The sequence below is a fragment of the Panthera uncia genome, assembly GCF_023721935.1.
Source record: "Panthera uncia isolate 11264 chromosome D3 unlocalized genomic scaffold, Puncia_PCG_1.0 HiC_scaffold_8, whole genome shotgun sequence".
NCBI lineage: Eukaryota > Metazoa > Chordata > Mammalia > Carnivora > Felidae > Panthera > Panthera uncia.
The window spans coordinates 59,177,567-59,196,000 of NW_026057586.1; the positions used below are offsets into that span (position 1 = coordinate 59,177,567).

At 45.3% G+C, this 18,434-nt stretch overlaps 2 long non-coding RNA genes across 2 annotated transcripts in view; one reads left to right on the forward strand and one right to left on the reverse strand.

Moving 5' to 3' along the window:
* The window catches only part of LOC125914836 (uncharacterized), a 240,455-nt gene that overhangs the window by 108,193 nt on the left and 113,828 nt on the right, over window positions 1-18,434 (reverse strand). The window lies entirely within an intron of this gene.
* On the forward strand, window positions 11-4,933 carry LOC125914835 (uncharacterized). Its single transcript, XR_007455456.1, has 2 exons — window positions 11-4,362; window positions 4,886-4,933. It is a non-coding gene; the product is annotated as an uncharacterized LOC125914835 (long non-coding RNA).

An 18,434-nucleotide genomic window follows, 5' to 3' on the forward strand; every position in this document is an offset into this window, starting at 1 on the left:
AGGGTGGAGTGGGTGGGGTGGTGCTGATTTCTCCTTTAAGGAATGATTAATGGCAAGAATTCTTGGCTCTTGACTTTGGTAAACAGGAGAGTAGCACTTTTCTACAGCCTCCCAGTTAGGTCATTTTGCAAGCCATGAAGTTATTAGGAACCCACGTTTTAAATCTTGCCTCTCTTGCTTGAAACCTGCATGAGCAGAACATGTTCCGAGACGTTGCTGTGTCTCAGTTTCCTCTTCAGTGAAATGGGAGCAATCGTGCCTGCCTCACACGTGGTGATTCGATGAGGTCATCCATGCCAGATGGCGCAACTTGTTAGCAAGGGTGTCTGTCTAGTCTCGTCAGAAAACCGTCCAGGGAAGTCTACGTGTCTTAAGTGGTCTGACTTCACCCCTAATTGCGGTCCAAGCTGCTGTCGTCCGCAGGGCACTTCCCTGGGATGCGTGTAGGGAAGTGTGCTATCTCCCACCAGGTTCGAACAAAAACACCCACGACCCCCGTCGCGGCTGGCAGCCGCTCTCACGGCTGTGGGGCCACCCGCTTAGGATGAAGCCAGCCGGGTGGGTGTGGGACAGGGAGAATAGGAAAGGCTTGCATTGCTGGTGGCTGTGCTGGGTCACTTATCAACCGGCCCTAATACTCTCCCTCCCGCTGCACTTCCGGTTATGTGTCATAATAAGAAATAGCCTATTTCTTTATTGCGTGAGGAAGTCTGAGTGCAGGTTAAAAGCCCCCCAGTGAATACATCTAGTTTCCAAAAATCATTACAACTTTGGATTTTATTTAGCTCCTCTTTTATTTATCCACTCTTCTTTTAAAAAAAATTTTTTTTAATTTCTATTTGAGAGAGAGAGAGAGAGAGAGAGAGAGGAGAGAACATGAGCGGAGGGGGCAGAGACAGAGACAGAATCTGAAGCAAACTCCAGGCTTGGAGCTGCGGGCTGTCAGCACACAGAGCCCAATGCAGGGCTTAGACTCACGAGTGGTGACATCATGACCTGAGCTGAATGGAGTTGGACGCTTAACCGACCGAGCCACCCAGGTGCCCCTATTCATATTCACTTTTCTATTCATGCATTCAATTATTTTTCCTGAGCCTTTGTGTGAATAGCACCATGCCACGCAGTGGGAAACACAAGAACTTAATGCTCTGCCTACCTCCCCAAGAAGCTTAGATTAGATACGTATCTTCCTGTGAGGAGGAAGGTCACGGATGGAGACACTGGTTGAGAAGACCCTTCGGGGAGGGGCTCCCATGAGACACGGCATCGAGGCAGGACCGCCTGGTTGAGTTTCTGGAAGACAATGGCCGGTCAGTTTGGTTGGAGAATTCATAGAAGACCGTTAAGACAAGAATCTAGGGAATCGAGAATTAGCATGGCATTAGCCTAAAGAGTTTGCGTTGTTTTTTAAAATACAAATAAGAACTCACTGAAGACTTGAGGTCTAGAGCCATAGGATGCAAAAAGCATTTTTGGAGGAGTAAGTTGACAGACTTGTGGAACCGAGATAAGGAGGTTGGAGGGAGGAGGGCCAGTTCGGAGGGTCTATTACCTAGGCCTCCCGCACCCCCGCCCCGCCACTCCTTTCAAAGTGACAGAGGTGTGCGGGACCCCCCAGGGGAACACTGGTTCTGTGTGTCTTGACTCCAGTCTTTCTGGAGATAGTCCCAGGTTATCAGTAAGACCCACTCTGGAGCCAAAGCAGGATACAAGGATGTGAGGTATTTTGTTTTGTAATGTGGGAGATTGGTGTTCATTTTATTTCATTTCTCCTTATGTCCAGTGCACGGAGTTGGGTTCATCACACTCCTCAGCTCATGGCCCCTGAGAGGATTGAAGGAAGGTTCTCAGTTTAATATTCTGAGGTAAACCAGCCCATAATTCAGATGGTTGGCCTCTCGATGGTCCTCATCTTTTCTGTTTTCGTCCGTATTCTTAAACATGTGAGATAACCCAAAAGTATTTAGACTATTGGCTCTGCCTTTAGTGAGGTGGGCCCGAGTCAGAACAAGGTCTACTCTTCCAGATCATCAGATCTTCAAAGCCCCGAGTATCTAATAATCACCTTCTAGTGTACTTCGTGGTCTGATTCGCTGCATTCATTATAAGTATGGGCGACTTTACTGTCCTATCACTAAATAGTGTTCATCTGGCTTGAAAAAAAAAACTCGAGGCTTTTCTGTAACTAATTAGCGATTGTAAATATGCCCATCTCCCACTCTTTTAAAAAAAATTTTTAATGTTTATTTTTTTTTTCTGAGAGAGAGAGAGAGAGAAAAACAGAGCATGGAGCAGGGGAGGGGCAGAGAGAGAGAGGGAGACACAGAATCTGAAGCAGGCTCCAGGCTCTGCGCTGTCAGCACGGAGCCGGATGTGGGGCTTGAACTCGTGAATCGAGAGATCATGCCCTGAGCCGAAGCTGAACGCTTAACAGACTGAGCCACACAGGCGCCCCTCTCACTCTTAATATAGACGGTCATATATTCAGCAGTGACAATAGTTCTACTTACTTCTTTCCAAGTGTGTATTTATTCCCTCATTTACAGATGCAACAGACATTTGAGCACCTACCATGCGTCGCATCGTTTACCAAATGTGGCGGCCATTTGGAATCCACTTCATCCCTTCCCTTCCCTATTCAACATGTCTATAGTGCCTCCTGCTCTCCTGAGACTGCTCCCAGCTCTCAGACCCCATGGCATCCTTACCTTGCACCGTGCCTCAGTGCTGCTGGGTTCTGTCGATCACCCCTCCCTGAACGGCTTCCCTTGACCGCTAATTTTTGCTATCCTTCCCTCCGATGACTTATCTCTTAGATGGAATTCTTCAGACTTCTGGCCTTGGTACTCTTTCTTTCTGAAGCTATATCCCTAGCTGGTTTGTCTCATCCTGTGTGTCCATGACTCTCACATCTGTCTCTCCAGGCTGACCTTTCCCTGGAGATCTGTCCTCTCCCTCCACTCTACCCCTGGGGGCCACTTCTCAGTCTTTATCTGAAAAATGAAAACGTCATCCTCCCCCAGCCCCCTCTTTTCCCATATTTTTGCCCTGGCTAATGGAGCTCATCACTAAAGTCAGCTGATCCACGTGGGGTGCATCCACAAGACAGAGGCTGCAGAAGATTCTTGCACCTCTGGTAACTTGCTTCTATTGACTGAGGTGTGGGCCACAGAGTTGTTCAGAGTAAAATGCTGAACGTTGGTCTCTCCTTATACATAAGAATGATTGTTCCCAAAGAACATGTCTCCTTAGCTTGAGATCTTTCTGGATGGACAGAAAAAGGGGTGGGGCTAAGGCCGCTTTGTCAACGGTCCATGGGTGGTTTGCTTCTTTGGGTGACCTCTGTCCTGGATGTCAAGGAAGAGGAATATTTGGGAACCAGTCCCGTTGTGGCTGTTCCTGGGAGTTTAGTCAGATTAAGCACACTCAGAAGATGAAAACGGTGGGTTTTCAGGAGAGCTCTTGCCTCTGTGGCCTCATCTGTGGGTCCCCCGGAGGAGCCATTCCGAATAGCTTCTGGCAGCACAGTTACGCGGGCTGTGCTGTGCTTTAGTGCCTTTGCACAAATTGGAGTCTGTGCTGACAACGGTCGTTCATTCATTGGTCCCCCAAATATAAATGGAGAGATGACTCAGCAGCCCCACTCCTACGTATATACCTGAAATAATTGAAAGCAGAGACTCAAGACGATACTTCTACACCCATGTTCATAGGCGCCCTTTTCACAGCAGCCAAAAGATGGAAGCAGGCCAAGTGTCCACCGACAGACGAACGGACACACAAAATGGGGGCGGGGGGGACGTACACACAAGGGGGAATTATTCAGTCTTAAAAAAGAATGAAAATCTGATACATACACAACATGGATGAACCTCGAAAGCCTTATGCTAAGTGAAATAAGCCAGACAAGAAAGGAAAAGTATTGTGCAATTCCAACTTACATGGGATGTGTAGAATAGGCAAATTCAGAGAGACAGAAAGTGTGTAGGGGTTACCAGGGGCTGGGGGAGGGGAGGGGGGGAGCTATTGCGTAATGGGTACAGAGTTTCTGTGCAGGATGACGAAAAGTTTTGGACACAGTGGTGATGATTGCACAACACTGTGGATATAATTAATGCCCCTGAATAGAACACTTAAAAATGCTTAAAATGGCAAATTTTGTTATATATATTTTGCCACAATAAGAAAATATATAAACGGAGAGAGAGCGTGCGCCAGGGTGCGTTCACCAATGTGAATTTCTAGGGCAGGAACCTTGCCTGATCTGACTGTGTATCCTCTGAGCCCAGCACACAGGAAGCGCAACTAACAAGGACCTTGAGGTTGGGTCTTGAAAAACTGAGAGATGAGAGGCAGTAGCATGTAAGTACATCTAATCTTTCTATTTTGTTATCCTGGAACTCAGGTACTGTGCTGATTAGGTCCCTTTTTGCTCTAGAAATTGTCCCCTTCTGGGTGGTAAGGCAGAGAGAAGGATTGGCCACAGCTCCGTGAAGTGTCGTCTGGTGACAAGCTTTGGACACACCTGGAGGATACAGGGCATGGTTTGTTGAGGGCACATGCGGGGACTGGATTTGGAAAGTCAAGTGAAGAGGGGCTGGGGATGTCTCGATTCTCAGCTCAGAGCTTTGAGGTAGAGAGGCCGAGGGCTCCTGGGCAGGGGAGTGCTATAGGAGAGTGTGGGTTGAGAGAGGTGGCCTCTGGGGACCAGATGCACTCTTCCTGTGCAGGCTGGGCTCTTCCAGGCAGCCTCCAGCAGCCACACGTAGCCTTGTGGCTTCAGCTCACAGCTAGGCACGGCCCGTGCAAAGGTTGTGATTATGTGGATCAGAACTGGCTTTTCCCCTGGAGGAGGGGAAGGATGTCTCCTCTTTTTCTTCTTCAGTTTTTCCTGAAAAAAAGAAAACAACAACAACAACAACAACAACAACAACAAAACCAGCCAAACCCAAAAAACAAGGAAGTACTCCTCCCTGTGTCCTTCAAAGCTCTGTGGCATCTTCAGATCTGGGTACTTGAAAGCTAAAGCTGGTCATAATTTCCGATGGACATAATGTGCATTTGAAATTCTTTTCCACATCAAATTAAATCTGTCTTGGACTGATTTCCTGGAAGTGTTTTTCATTAGAATAATAGTCCTCAGCTGAGAGATCAGATACCGCAGAAGGGGAAACAGGAACAGGGGACCATCAAGTACATCCTTCGGGGAGATACCCAGTGGTTGCCTCTGGGGCACTATTCGGGAGAGACCATCCCTTCTCTAGGCCTGTGCCAGGGAAGATGTGCTGGTCTGGTGGCCCACCAGTTACTTCAGTGATACAATCTTTCTTTCTTTCTCTTTCTCTTTCTTTTCTTTTCTTTTCTTTTCTTTTCTTTTCTTTCTCTTTCTTTCTTTCTTTCTTTCTTTCTTTCTTTCTTTCTTCTTTCTCTTTCTTTCTTTCTTTCTTTCTTTCTTTCTTTCTTTCTTTCTTTCTTTCTTCTTTCGAGACATAACCAGCAGGGGAGAGGGGCAGAAGGAGAGAGAGGGAGAATCCTAAACAGGCTCCACACTCAGCACAGACCCCAATGTAGGGCTCGATCCCACGACACTGGAATCATGACCTAAGCTGAAATCCAGAGTTGGACACTCACCCAACTGAGCCCCCTAGGCACCCCATTTTTAACTTAAAGTGTAAACAGAAAAGGAATTGGGTTCAACTAGGAAACCACCCACTAACCCCCGCCCCCACGCCCCCCACCCCCCACCCCCAGCCAACTAAAATCCATTGCGTCCCTACTGGCTGCGCATCCTTCTGTGGTGCCAGGAATATAATGGTTAGTAAGACAAAGTCCTTGAAAGAGAATAAAGCTCACAGGAGGAAACCCCAGGGACCAAGACAAAGCTCCGGGAGTATCTGATGACTCTTTTTTCTGGTCTGAAATGTATCCTTCTGTGGAAGGCAGATATGCATCCTCTGCCTTACCTACAGAGGGTTCCAGACTGATGGAGGAAATCCTTCTGAAATTCTTTCCTCCTCCTCCTCTCTGAAACATGACTTGTTTACTGCAGGCTGTTAACGGCCTTGAGAGTGTCTTTAATCCTCAGCCAGGGTCTTTAAATATAATACATCAATAACAGGTAATTATTCTCTTTGAACTTTTTGCTCCTTTCCCCTATACCCTGCGGGGTGAGCTTGGAACTTTTAAGCACTGTAACAGATTCTTCCTATCAAAGTGTCAAAACTCATAAGGCATATGTCAAAGAATTCGTTTGCTTACTTTAATCTGCCTCCCCTCCTCCCTCCTTGTACTTCTAAGTCTCACCACAAGCTTTGTGGATTACTGTGCTGAGGGCCAGTCTTCAGCCTTGAAGCTTTTCTTAAACCAGGACCACCTCGGACCCTGAAGAATTTGCCCCCACGCACCCAACCTCGTCGCCCTTAAGAACCTCGGGGGCGCCTGGGTGGCTCAGTCGGTTAAGCGGCCGACTTCAGCTCAGGTCACGATCTCGCGGTCCGTGAGTTCGAGCCCCGCATCGGGCTCTGGGCTGATGGCTCAGAGCCTGGAGCCTGCTTCCGATTCTGTGTCTCCCTCTCTCTCTGCCCCTCCCCCGTTCATGCTCTGTCTCTCTCTGTCTCAAAATAAATAAAACGTTAAAAAAAAATTAAAAAAAAAAAAAAAAAGAACCTCATGCGGTTGAGTTTGTTGCTCCTGGCCTGTCACGTTATTCCTGTTTCGAACGTGTCCAGGAAAATCCTGTCAAATTCAAAACTTCCTTTTGCCCCAAACCCATCTTTGATCTGAGAGGCCTGGACACAACTGGCTCTGAGCAGCTCGCTCTGTGCACGCTGGGGCCCAGGAGCTCTTTTTGCAAGCATCTCAAGGAAACAAGAAATGGTTTATTTGTTCCGTTGGCCAGGGTGAGTGATGGATGGCCTGCTCCTTAGCTCTTGTGAACTCCTGGACCAGCCGTGTCTTGACGACAGCTTTGTCACCAGGGAGCTCTTGTCATCTCCCTGAGTACTCTCTATGGGCTGTGGATTGGTCTGCTCCATGGAAGCCACTGGCACAGTTTTCCACTTTTTTTTTTTTTTTTCTAACAGGTTGGAGTAGCCAAGTGACTGCTCTAACCTTATTGCTACATCATTGTGTTAAGGGTGTCAGTTGGTTCTCTGTTCAAATAAACTCTTTATTGCCCACCCAAGGCTCTCGTGTGTGTGTGAAGGGGATTTCCAGACATCAGCTAAAGTGGTACACAAATGAATATACATGCTGTTCACTCAGAAATTGAATGCTTAGGTGTGCAGAGCAGATGGTCAAGGGGTTCTGTCAGAATTTCCTGTCTCCGGCTCGCCCGAGGGAATGAAATCAATAGCGAACTAGGAACTCATTTTAGGTGTAAGGAATTAGCCAGATTTAACTAAAGAGAAACATCGAGGCTGTTACTTGACATGGAGAAAGTTATCCACATTTCTATACCCCAAATAATCAAATTGGATAATTGAATTCTGCGATGTTGCTCAGATGGTTTCCTTGCTTGCTAAGGATAGAAATTCGCTTTGAACGTAGACATAACAAGATCTAACAGGATGTTCTGGAGTCTCGCTGGGGAATAATGACTAACAAAGTGGAAACTTTCACTCTTAAATCTGATTTCATCCCTGACCTTGCTAGTGACCTTTGGCCTATGGCCTCCTCTTTCAATATCTGTTTCCCCATGATTATGATGGTTATACAGTATCAAAGGGGCCTTTACATGTCATGAAGAACTCATACGATAAGCAATATGTTTATAGTGAAGAACATCGAAGAATTTGGATTCTGTCTCTCCAGGATGTCAAAACGTCCTTATTTAAATCAATGTGGTTAAAAAAAAAAAAAAATCAGTGTCTGGATATCATGAAGATCAATGAACTAGCGAGCTGACCGTAGTTTTCCTTTATCCAACAGTTATTTTGGCAAAATGTGATAGAGCTTGAGTGTGCCATGTGCATAATTAACAATGGCTGAAAAACAAGGATAATGTTGTGCTAGTAACCTTCAGGGAGGGGCCTGGGTGTTTGCCCTTGAATGAGCTCAGCAGGGAGGGTGGTCTGGGAGCTCTGTAAGGAAAGAAGTCAGATTTAAAGCTCCCGTGTTTTTGAAACTTCAGTGAGCAGAGGGACATCTGGTAGAGAAGATATCAACAGTTTCCTGTTCTCGGCTTTGTTATTTTTTCCCCCATTCTGATTACAGGTTAGGCTTTCACGGGCTGGCCTGGCCAGGGGCTGGGAGACGGAGAGTTACGGGAGTGGGTAGTTGATCACTTTAATTACAGGCCCAAGGGTCTTTGAGGGTATTTCTTTCCTTAGGATAATCTTCACAGCTTTGTTAGCATCTCAGACCCATGGATTCTTGTCATCACCACACTGGATTCCCACAACTGGCTAGCTTTCTAGGAAAAGAACTGTCAAAAAAATGTGTAATTCATCAGCATGAATTCCTAAACAAGTATGAAGAGTAGCCATAAATATTGATTGATTTGTAGTTTCGTGTCAAAATGAATTCCTTATCGCATTGGAATAATCAGACTATAGGGTATTAAATCAAATAGAGAGTTTGATAAATTTTAATCATTCGAGTTAATTTGTGAATAGAAAGACAATTCAACATAAACAGAAGGTAGCAGCATCTTTTTTTGTTCGGTAAAAATTGAACGAAGAGGTTACTAATTGCTTCAGGATGAATGCTTTTGATGAATCTAACTAGAAATAAGTAAGTATACATATTAAAAAAAATCTTCGGCTCTACATAGTGAGTATGTATAAAAGGCAAGAAGAACTGGGGCCAGCTTCATTGACATGAAGGAATTTTAGCAAATCATAGGCACCCTTCATGTTGTAGACCCGGGGCTCCTTAGCGTCCCACACATTTGTAGGACTCAGATCACAGGAACGATGTTCTGGGTGGGTCAGACTATTGTTTCCAACTCTAGGTGCCATGTTTCTAGATGGATATTATGAGCCGGAGTGCCACAAGAAGGCGCAGGATAGTGAGGAGGTCTTGAAATCATCTCAAATAAGGAAAAGGTTGATGTATTCTGTGCTGGAGAAGACTGTGGGCATATCACGTATTTGCCTTCAAACAGTTAAAAGACTCTTGTAGAGAAAGGAGGAGGCCTTCTTCATAGGAGGTTGACTAACATTTCAGAAAGCGACAATTCCTTTCAACATAGGAAATATCTGCCGAAGCACGTAGTTTCCCAACTTTGGAGTGGGCTGTCTTCTAACTAAGTTCCTGTTCACTCATTACTTCTATAGGTGGGGGTGCTGGAGAAGAACTATCATGTATTATGAGGGAGTGTGTATAAAGTGATTGAATCTGTGTATGGGTTGGTGGTTCACTGTGTCTCCTTCTCCACTTGCTGGAAGGCCCCCATAAACCCTGCTCCCATCATTAATAGTACTATTCCAAAGATGAGATGAGTGTTAAAGGTTAAGTTTTGAAAGACAATCAAACCATGACTCTCATATAATTTCAAAATGAACATGTCTCAAATATTGTATTTAGCTCATAGACACATGTGAGATTCACTGGATGTTAGGACCGGTTCAAGGGGCACACATCTAGAATCAGATAAGGAGTGAAGAAGCGAATTTAGAAATGGATGCAAAGCTGGCAAAACTGGTCAATATCCACGGGGCTGTAATCAACGGCATTCCATTGGATACAATCTACATTTCTGTGGATAGGAGTAAGTCGCATTACTCTCAGTTAATCTTCATCTCTATTGAGTTGTGAAACAGTCTAGTCAAAGTCAAACATCCTCAGAGGAGTGTCTGTTAGTCTAATGAAAAGGTGTTCAGCAATCTCTTCTGACTTCTTCAGTAATCTCAAAATCTTCCACAATGTTTTCCTACGTGAGTTAACATAGAAAAAGTTCTCCCTAGAGTGCCTGGAAAATGGTAAGTGTTCAATCAACATTACGTATTATTATCATTGCTGTTATTTTTACCCAAGTCCTGGGTAGATGAATCAACCAAGTGGTTGATGTGGAAAACTCTTTGACCAAGGTCTTGACCACCATTTTTTTCCCCCTTCCCTTTGGAGGTGACACACATCAGCTGCCATCTTTCATCTCTCACGAATCCATGCCTTTTGTGTTAGGAAATCTTTTTTCCAAAGTGCATACCAAAAGCATCCTTATCCTTGATTCCTTCCAATTCCTAGTTACCTTTTGTAGGAAAATTTCTCTCTGACTCAAATGTGTAGTGAGGTATAAGAAAAATTCTAATGACATTCCTAAGTTAGGGAAAGAACAGACAGTAGGGTTTTACTAAAGTTATAAATGATAAATTTTAGATTCAGTTGTCTCAGCAAACAGAAGCCAAATATCCATTGCTTAGAGTTGTTGAGTATTCAAACATAGACACAGGAATAATATAATTTAGACAATTTACACATAGAGTTGGCCCTTGAACTATGTGGGGGTTAGGAGTGCTATGCACCTACTCAGTCAGAAATCTTCGTATAACTTTTGTCTCCCCCAAAACTTAACTACTAAAAGCCCACTGTTGACCAGAGAAGCCTCACCGATAACATAAAGTTGATTAACACATATTTTGTATGTGATATGTGTTATATTGTTACAATATGATAAAGTATTCTTACAACAAAGTAAGCTAGAGAAAAGAAAATGTTAGGAAAATCAAAGGAAGAGAAAATACATTTACAGGACCGTAGTATATTTATTGAAAATAAAATCTGTGTTAAGTTGACCTGTGTAGTTCAAACCCATGTTGTTTAAGGGTCAACTACATATACGTATTATTTAACTTGCCTTTGTATGTATGTATGTATGTATGTATGTATGTATATGTGTCTCTATCTATCTCTCTCATCTATCTATCATCTATATCTATCTACCTATCTCTATTATCTATCTACCTATCTCTATTATCTATCTATCTATCTATCTATCTATCTATCTATCATCTATCTATACTATTTCCTAAGGAGATCATTCTATCTATCTATCTAGTCTATCTATTTCCTAAGGAGATCTGTCTATCTATCTATCTATCTATCTATCTATCTATCATCTATCTATCTAATCTATCTGTCATCTATTTCCTAAGGATATCTATCTATCTATCTATCTATCTATCATCTATCTATATAATCGATTTACTAAGGAGATCTATCTATCTATCTATCTATCATCTATCTATCTATCATCTATATCTATCTACCTATCTATCTCTATTATCTATCTATCTATCTATCTATCATCACATGTACCCACACGAGTATTTAACTCATCTACAGGCAAGTACGTGTATATGACTTGCCACCTCCACCTGAGTCCTGCCATCCATGGTTCTGAACCATGTTTTGTGATTGGAGGCACTGGTGTTGCTCGTAACCATGGCTCACAGGTGATATGTGTCCAGTCTTTCTCAAAAATCCAGACCCAGGTCAGGGGAGGCAACAATGGGGTGGGGACAGAGGGAGCTGGAGCCCAAGGAGAGTGATAGCATGAGAGAATGGATGCCACACAGAAACCATTGCTCTGGAAAGATCGCTACCAAGGAATTTGGACAATGTTTCCCATTATGTCAATTTATCCAGAAAGAAACTCCTGCTGACCCCCATGAAGATATCCCATTACTAGGAGAGGTAAAATGTCTGTGGAGCAAAACAAAGTTGTGTGAGAGTTGATGTGTGTGTGTGTGTGTGTGTGTGTGTGTCCACGTGGCAGGCAGACCAGCCAGGTGGCCTGAGGCAGTATTGACTGTTGTCTTGCCCCAGAGAGCTTGTAGCTTCTGTTGGTCATCCTGATGAAAGTTGCAGCTTTTCATTGTTGCAAAACAATAGAATGGAAAAGTACATTCTATGATTTTTGTAACTTATATGCCTTTGATAATTCTATCCCATTCCTGACAATTATGCATGCTTTCCTTATTGGACAGCTTGGAGGAAAGTACATCCCTGCTCCCCTGAAGCCCCATCTGTCACAGGTTTGTGTCCGATCTCATTGGTAGAGGCAGAGACCCTCCCTTGGGAACCTCAGGGATACATTGGAAAGATCCTAAAAATATCTGTAGGACTATGTAAGAACAGTATATAATTATGTGTTTTAGTGTTTAAAATGGAAGATGATCGGGGCGCCTGGGTGGCGCAGTCGGTTAAGCGTCCGACTTCAGCCAGGTCACGATCTCGCGGTCCGTGAGTTCGAGCCCCGCATCAGGCTCTGGGCTGACGGCTCGGAGCCTGGAGCCTGTTTCCGATTCTGTGTCTCCCTCTCTCTCTGCCCCTCCCCCGTTCATGGTCTGTCTCTCTCTGTCCCAAAAAAATAAATAAAAAACGTTGAAAAAAAAAAAATGGAAGATGATTAAACTCTTAATCACCAACTTTTGGTTTAGGACTTATCTCTCACTTGAAAATATTTTAGGGGCGCCCGGATGGCTCAGTCCGTTAAAGTGTCTGACTTCGGCTCAGGTCATGATCTCACGGTTCATGAGTCTGAGCCCTGCGTCAGGCTCTGTGCTGACAGCTTGGATCCTGGAGGCTGCTTCAGATTCTGTGTTTCCCCCCCACCTCCGTCCCACCCCTGCTTGTGCTCTGTCTCTCTCTGTCTTTGAAAAATGAATAAACATTAAAAAAATTTTTTTTAAATAAAATATTTTAACAATGCTTTGTTGAAAATTTTCACAAAACATTTTCATTTGAAAACTTGCACATAAAATTCCCTGGGTCCAAGTCTAAATAGAAGCACTATGGCTACTCGTGTGTCAAATAAAGATCTGTTTATGTTCTTGTACTTTTCAGTGAGGACGTGTGTGTTTGGCTTGGGGGTTATTTTATATCACCCCCCACTCCACTCAATTGCATATGAAAAATCACAGGATTAACCTCTGGGTGTGGATAAGGGCCAACTCAAAGGCCACTCCACCTATAAATCAGGGAACTGGAGGGCTTTATTTGATGTGCCCAAACCTCTCCCAGAGAGATGATGTGTGCATGCACACAGAGCAGACACTGAATGCCAAAAATGCTTCCCAGAGTGCTTTGGGACTTGGCCATCTCCTGAAGAATTCTAGACATCTATGTATTCTTTATTGAGCTGTGTTTATTTACTTTTCCATGGCAGTGAAATCTCTTTCAAGACCTTTAATGGCCTCAGCACCCTCTGTCCGGTGAGCTTTACGTGTGATCCCGGCTGGGATCTGCTGAGCCCATAGCACCTGGGTCACATAACTGTTCCTGGTGCCAGCACACGTTTTCTTTCACATCGCCATTAACTCAGCAGTAAAGAAGGGAGATTGGCTGGTGAAAGTGTCCTGGGTCCTTCAAGTTTTACTCAGGTTTCACAGTCCCTGTAATCTGAGCTCCCTGTACTGAGTGGTTTCGTGGTTATGGTAAGATGACTGCTTTATTCTGACCTGTCCACTAGACAGTCGTGTGTGTGTGTGTGTGTGTGTGTGTGTGTGTGTTTGCACAGCCTTATAATTGTTCTGACGGAGCTCAGAAAGTTCCCGTGAAGGATGCCTCTACGTGGATAGGCACACACAGCCAGAATCTCCACCTGACACATAGCCAGCTTGCCTGATGCCCAGGCCTCCTGGTCACCCCGACCCCCGGCAAGAGGCCGACGGTTCAGTGCATCCACAGCAGAAGCAACGCGTAGGTGGGCCACTGCCTCTACCTGGTCTGAAAGCACCATAGCTATCTTAGGGACATTGCAAGAAGGGTGTCCGTGACAAATAGGGGAGTTAGAGACCTCCCCTCTCAAGGCCCGGTGGCTGTGGAAGACACAGAGTTGTTCTGAAGTTTATGGAGGCAGCTATCTTGCACCCCACGGGCCATGGGCTGGGGAGGAATCAGAATACATGGAGGGTTTCATGCTCCTTTTAAGTAGTACGTATATGCACATTTTTGGTGTAGCTATTTATAAGTACATTTATGTCTCAGTCGCTGTGCTTATTAAAGACATAAATATTTTACCTCTTAGCAAAGAAGAAATAGTTTTCACAGATTTCCTGGCAGGCAACACCACCACCTCGCCAGCCCTTTTCATCTGCAGATTTCAACCTAATAAAGTATTGATCTAGGGAACAGAGCTTGTCTCAGTGTCACCCTCTCGAAAAGTGCAAAACCAGGTTGATCAGGGCGCAGGGGGGCTTGCCTCCAGCTGATGATGTTTTAAAATGTTACTGGGGAGATGTCAAAATAGGAAGCAGAAGTCGAGTAACAAAGCTTAAATTCTCCAAGGTGTGAGAGTGCTTGACTGACGGGAAAACATCTTTCTTGCAGGTCGTCCGGTTACTCGTGTTAATTAGGTATTAGCCGTGTGGCAAAATTCTTCTTCTGGCTCCAAGACCTCATAATGAGTAAGTTCTACACCCAAGCCTCAGAGTGAAAACCCTTTGGGTATTGTAGACACCTGCAGGCAACTGTGGGAAGTGGCTGGGTCTGAAGGCAGAATACTGTCTTTAGGGGCGCCTGGGTGGCTCAGTCAGTTAAGCGTCTGACTGTTGATTTTTGGCTCAGGCTATGATCTCACGGTTCGTGAGTTCAAGACCTGTGTTGGGCTCTGTGCCGACGTGTGGAACCTGCTTGGGATTCTCTCTTTCCTGCTGTCTCTGCTCTTCCCCTGATCACATGATCTCTCTCTCTCTCAAAATAAATACATTATATATATATAAAAAATATTGTGTTTAAAGAAGGATTCTCCTGGGGGAGCTAGGGAAGGGGCAGGGATGACAGGAAGAAAGCCTGGGGGTGGATGTGTTGAAGAAAATGGTTGCTTAGCCAGGTGGGACTTACGAAGAAGGCAGACTAAGGAGGGTACTTCAAGGAGCAAGAAAGATAATCATCACTCCCTTTTCTTGACTGGGTCCCAGCCACTATGCTGGTACGTTTTTGGTGTCTTCCCACCAAATCCTCTCCACGACCCATGAGTGCGGCCTGGCAGGTGCACGGCTGCCCTCCTGGCCCACCCTTGCTCCACCGTCCTGCGGTGACACGGTTCTCTTTCTCTCCCCTCCGAGGTGAGGCTGCTTCTTTTTCTTCTCTGGCTCCTCCCACACGGGAACTGGAACTCCCTCTTCCCAGGCACTGCTGACACAGGGCATTGTGTGTAATAGGCTTTTATCACCGATTTGCCGAGAGCAGCGGACAGAGATGCCGCACCTTTGCACAGCACCCAGCCTCGGGTCGCCGACCGATGCTCCAGCTCTTAAAGCCTCCTGCCGCTTCTGCTTTTGCAGACGGCTCGGCTCCCTCTCATCTTATCCTTTGCTGACTCCTTGTCAACTCTCTCACCGCAGCTTCCCTCCCTGAGTTAGAGAGAGAGAGTCCTCCAGCTACACCAGCCCTTATCCCTAAAACCAGGGCCTGGGGCTTCACATAACCGAAAGCCCCCAATTCCCTCTACTCCTCCATGGGGTCGGGGGCCTCCGCTTCCCCACCAGGTTGTCTTTCTGGAAGCGACACTTTTCAGTGTGTCAGTGACAGCTTCCACACCAAGTCCGGGGCGGGGGGGGGGGGGGCCAGGGCCCAGCAGGCTGCTGAAGAGGGACGTAGGACACATATGGCCCTGGACCCTAAGTCTCTAACTTGGATAATAGCCAATTTGGTTTCAGGGAACCGGGGTCGCCTCCCATTGTCTGTTGCTCACCAGGTCTCACCAGCTGAAGACCCAAACAAATTCACAGTGAGGTTCCCACCGCAGTAATTTGAGGTCATTAACCCGGGCATTCAGCTGTTCACTTAAGAAACAAATAACGGAAAGTGGTGTGAGGGGGCCAATGCCATCGTTCTGCCATGCCAGCAGATACAATTATTATTGTTTTGTCTTGTTTTGTTTTCCTGACCCATGCCTGTTGCGATTCAATCCAATTAGTGCTTCAATTACTAGAGAATGTAATTTTGCAACACACGCAGGGTAGGGCTACCCTCAAAAATCAAGGGCTTTTTGCCACCCCACCCCCCCACCCCCCACTGGTTACCCTACTTTCCTCAGCCTGAGTCCGTTTGCTGCCCCAGGACCTTATGTTGGTCTGCGTGTTAGTGACAGAGAAACTGGCTCATCATAAACCCAAACCCAAAAGCCGGGTCTGGGAAGAACCTGAGAGTGAGGGGTTTCCGAACGTCCATTGCCCTGGGATAAGGGCCCAGCCCAGCTATGCGGTTGATCACGGATTCTGAGAAAGATGCAAACTTCCAGAGAGTCTTCCTCTTGCGAGATAGCTTAGACCCACTGAAAACAAACTTCTTGTTTAAATTGAAGAACGACACCCCCACGGAAAAGTGCATGTCTGTTAGGCGTACAACACAAGAACTTGTTACAACTGAACTTACCTGTGTAACCAGCTCCAGGATCAAGGAACAGAACATTCCAGAAACTCCTAGAGTCTCCTTTCAGTCATTACTGCCTCCCCTCCACGTGACCACTGTCTTCCTTCTCTCACGTCATGCTTTTGTGATTCACCTGCGCTGCTGAGGTACATCAAGGTTGCTGTATGGTGTACAAGTTCACCCTTTTTCATTCATTTATAGGCAGAATTTCATTGTATAGATATACTATAGACACCCTATTAATTCATTCTCTAGTTGCCGGGTGTTTTGATTGCTTCCTGTTCCGGAATGTTATGAATAAAGTTGCCTTGAACATGTCTGCGGTGGTCATGTACACGTATTTCTGTTGCCTATGTATCTGAGTGCAATTGCTTGGTCATAGGGGATGTGCATGTTGAACTTCGGTGTGTATATCATCACACAGCTTTCAAAGGTCAGTTCCAACATATACACTCACTCCGCAGGGTATGAGAGTTTCGTATGCTCCATATTCTTGCCAACCATTTGGCACTTGGCATGTCTGTCTTTAATTTTAGCCATTAAGTGGGGGTATGCCCTTAGCACCTCCCTGATTACTACTAAAATTCAGTATCGTTTTACAGGTCTAGTGACCATTTGGATATATTTTTTTCTGGTAGAGCACCTGTTTAAGATTTTTGCCTATTGGGGCGCCTGGGTGGCTCAGTCGGTTAAAAAAAAAGACCCACGCAAAGTGCTTCTTCCAGGGGTCATCTGCATTTTCCCATTTCATAAAGTGCTCTTGGACAACACAGAGCACCATTGGCATATTCAGTGATAGGATCATTGTCCAGCTCTTGAAATGCACCAACTTCCCATCTATTACAGGAGACCTCTTCCATAATGCCACTGGCTAGTAGAGAACAAGAGTCAGAAATCTTGATCTCGGCTTGCTGATGATGAAGAAATCACCACTGGGAACCCAAGATACGGCAATCTGAGCAAACCATGGAATGAAAGCCAGGTAGAGCTTTCGGTTATTCCACGTATGTCAAGCCTTTCCCCAGTAATACTTTACAGAAGATATAGTGACTGGCCAAAGGATAGTAAAAGTGGGGGAGAGAAGAGAACCTTCTTACACATGAGAAGCAAAAGGTCCTCTAAATCTAACTAAATATGTATGGTGACTAACTACAGCCATGTCTCCTCTTCCTCTCTGCTTTCACATGGGAGAGGGAAAGGTTTTGCAACCCAATTCATGGTTCAGGTAATCTAGCTGCTGAAGGTATATTACATAAAGTGGAAAACAGTATAGAACTAGATAACTTCTACAAGTTAGAACAGAACCAGAAGACGATACCCCAGTGGTGTCACCAAATTCTCCACTCCCAGATAGAAATCATGCACAAAACAACCAGAGCCATAATGAGAAATCTGGCTTCCCCAGAGTTCAAAATAAACAAGTCTCCACCACTCCCTCACTCACACCCCCACAAGGGAGCGAGCAGCGTCTTAAATACAAGCACAGAGGCTCACAGGCAATACGAGTGTTTCGCAAAATTGAGATGCTCTGGGGTCAGGGTAGTTGCTCAAGACGGTTCTTGGATGTCCCTCTGTACTTCCAACTGAGATGCTCTGGGGTCGTCGAGTGGTTACTCAAAACGGTTCTTGGATAGCCCTCTGTACTTCCAACCGATGCCTGAAACTCCACCTCTCCAGCTTCATTCTGGGTCAGGGTTTCGTCTGCAGTTTAAATGCTGACACTACAGGGGCGCCTGGGTGGCTCAGTCGGTTAAGCGGCCGACCTCAGCTCAGGTCATGATCTCGCGGTCTGGGAGTTCGAGCCCCGCGTCGGGCTCTGTGCTGACGGCTCAGAGCCTGGAGCCTGTTTCAGATTCTGTGTCTCCCTCTCTCTGACCCTCCCCCGTTCATGCTCTGTCTCTCTCTGTCTCAAAAATAAACATTAAAAAAAAATTAAAAAAAAGATTTTTGCCTATTTAAAAAATAATTGTACTATCTTCTTTTTTTTTTTATTTCCTTGTAGAAGTCCTTCCTGTATCCCAAATTTAAGAGTCCTTTGTCATATAGATGCATGAAAAATAGCTTTTCCCACTCGATGGCTTGACTCCTTCCTTATCGAAACATTGGTAAAATGA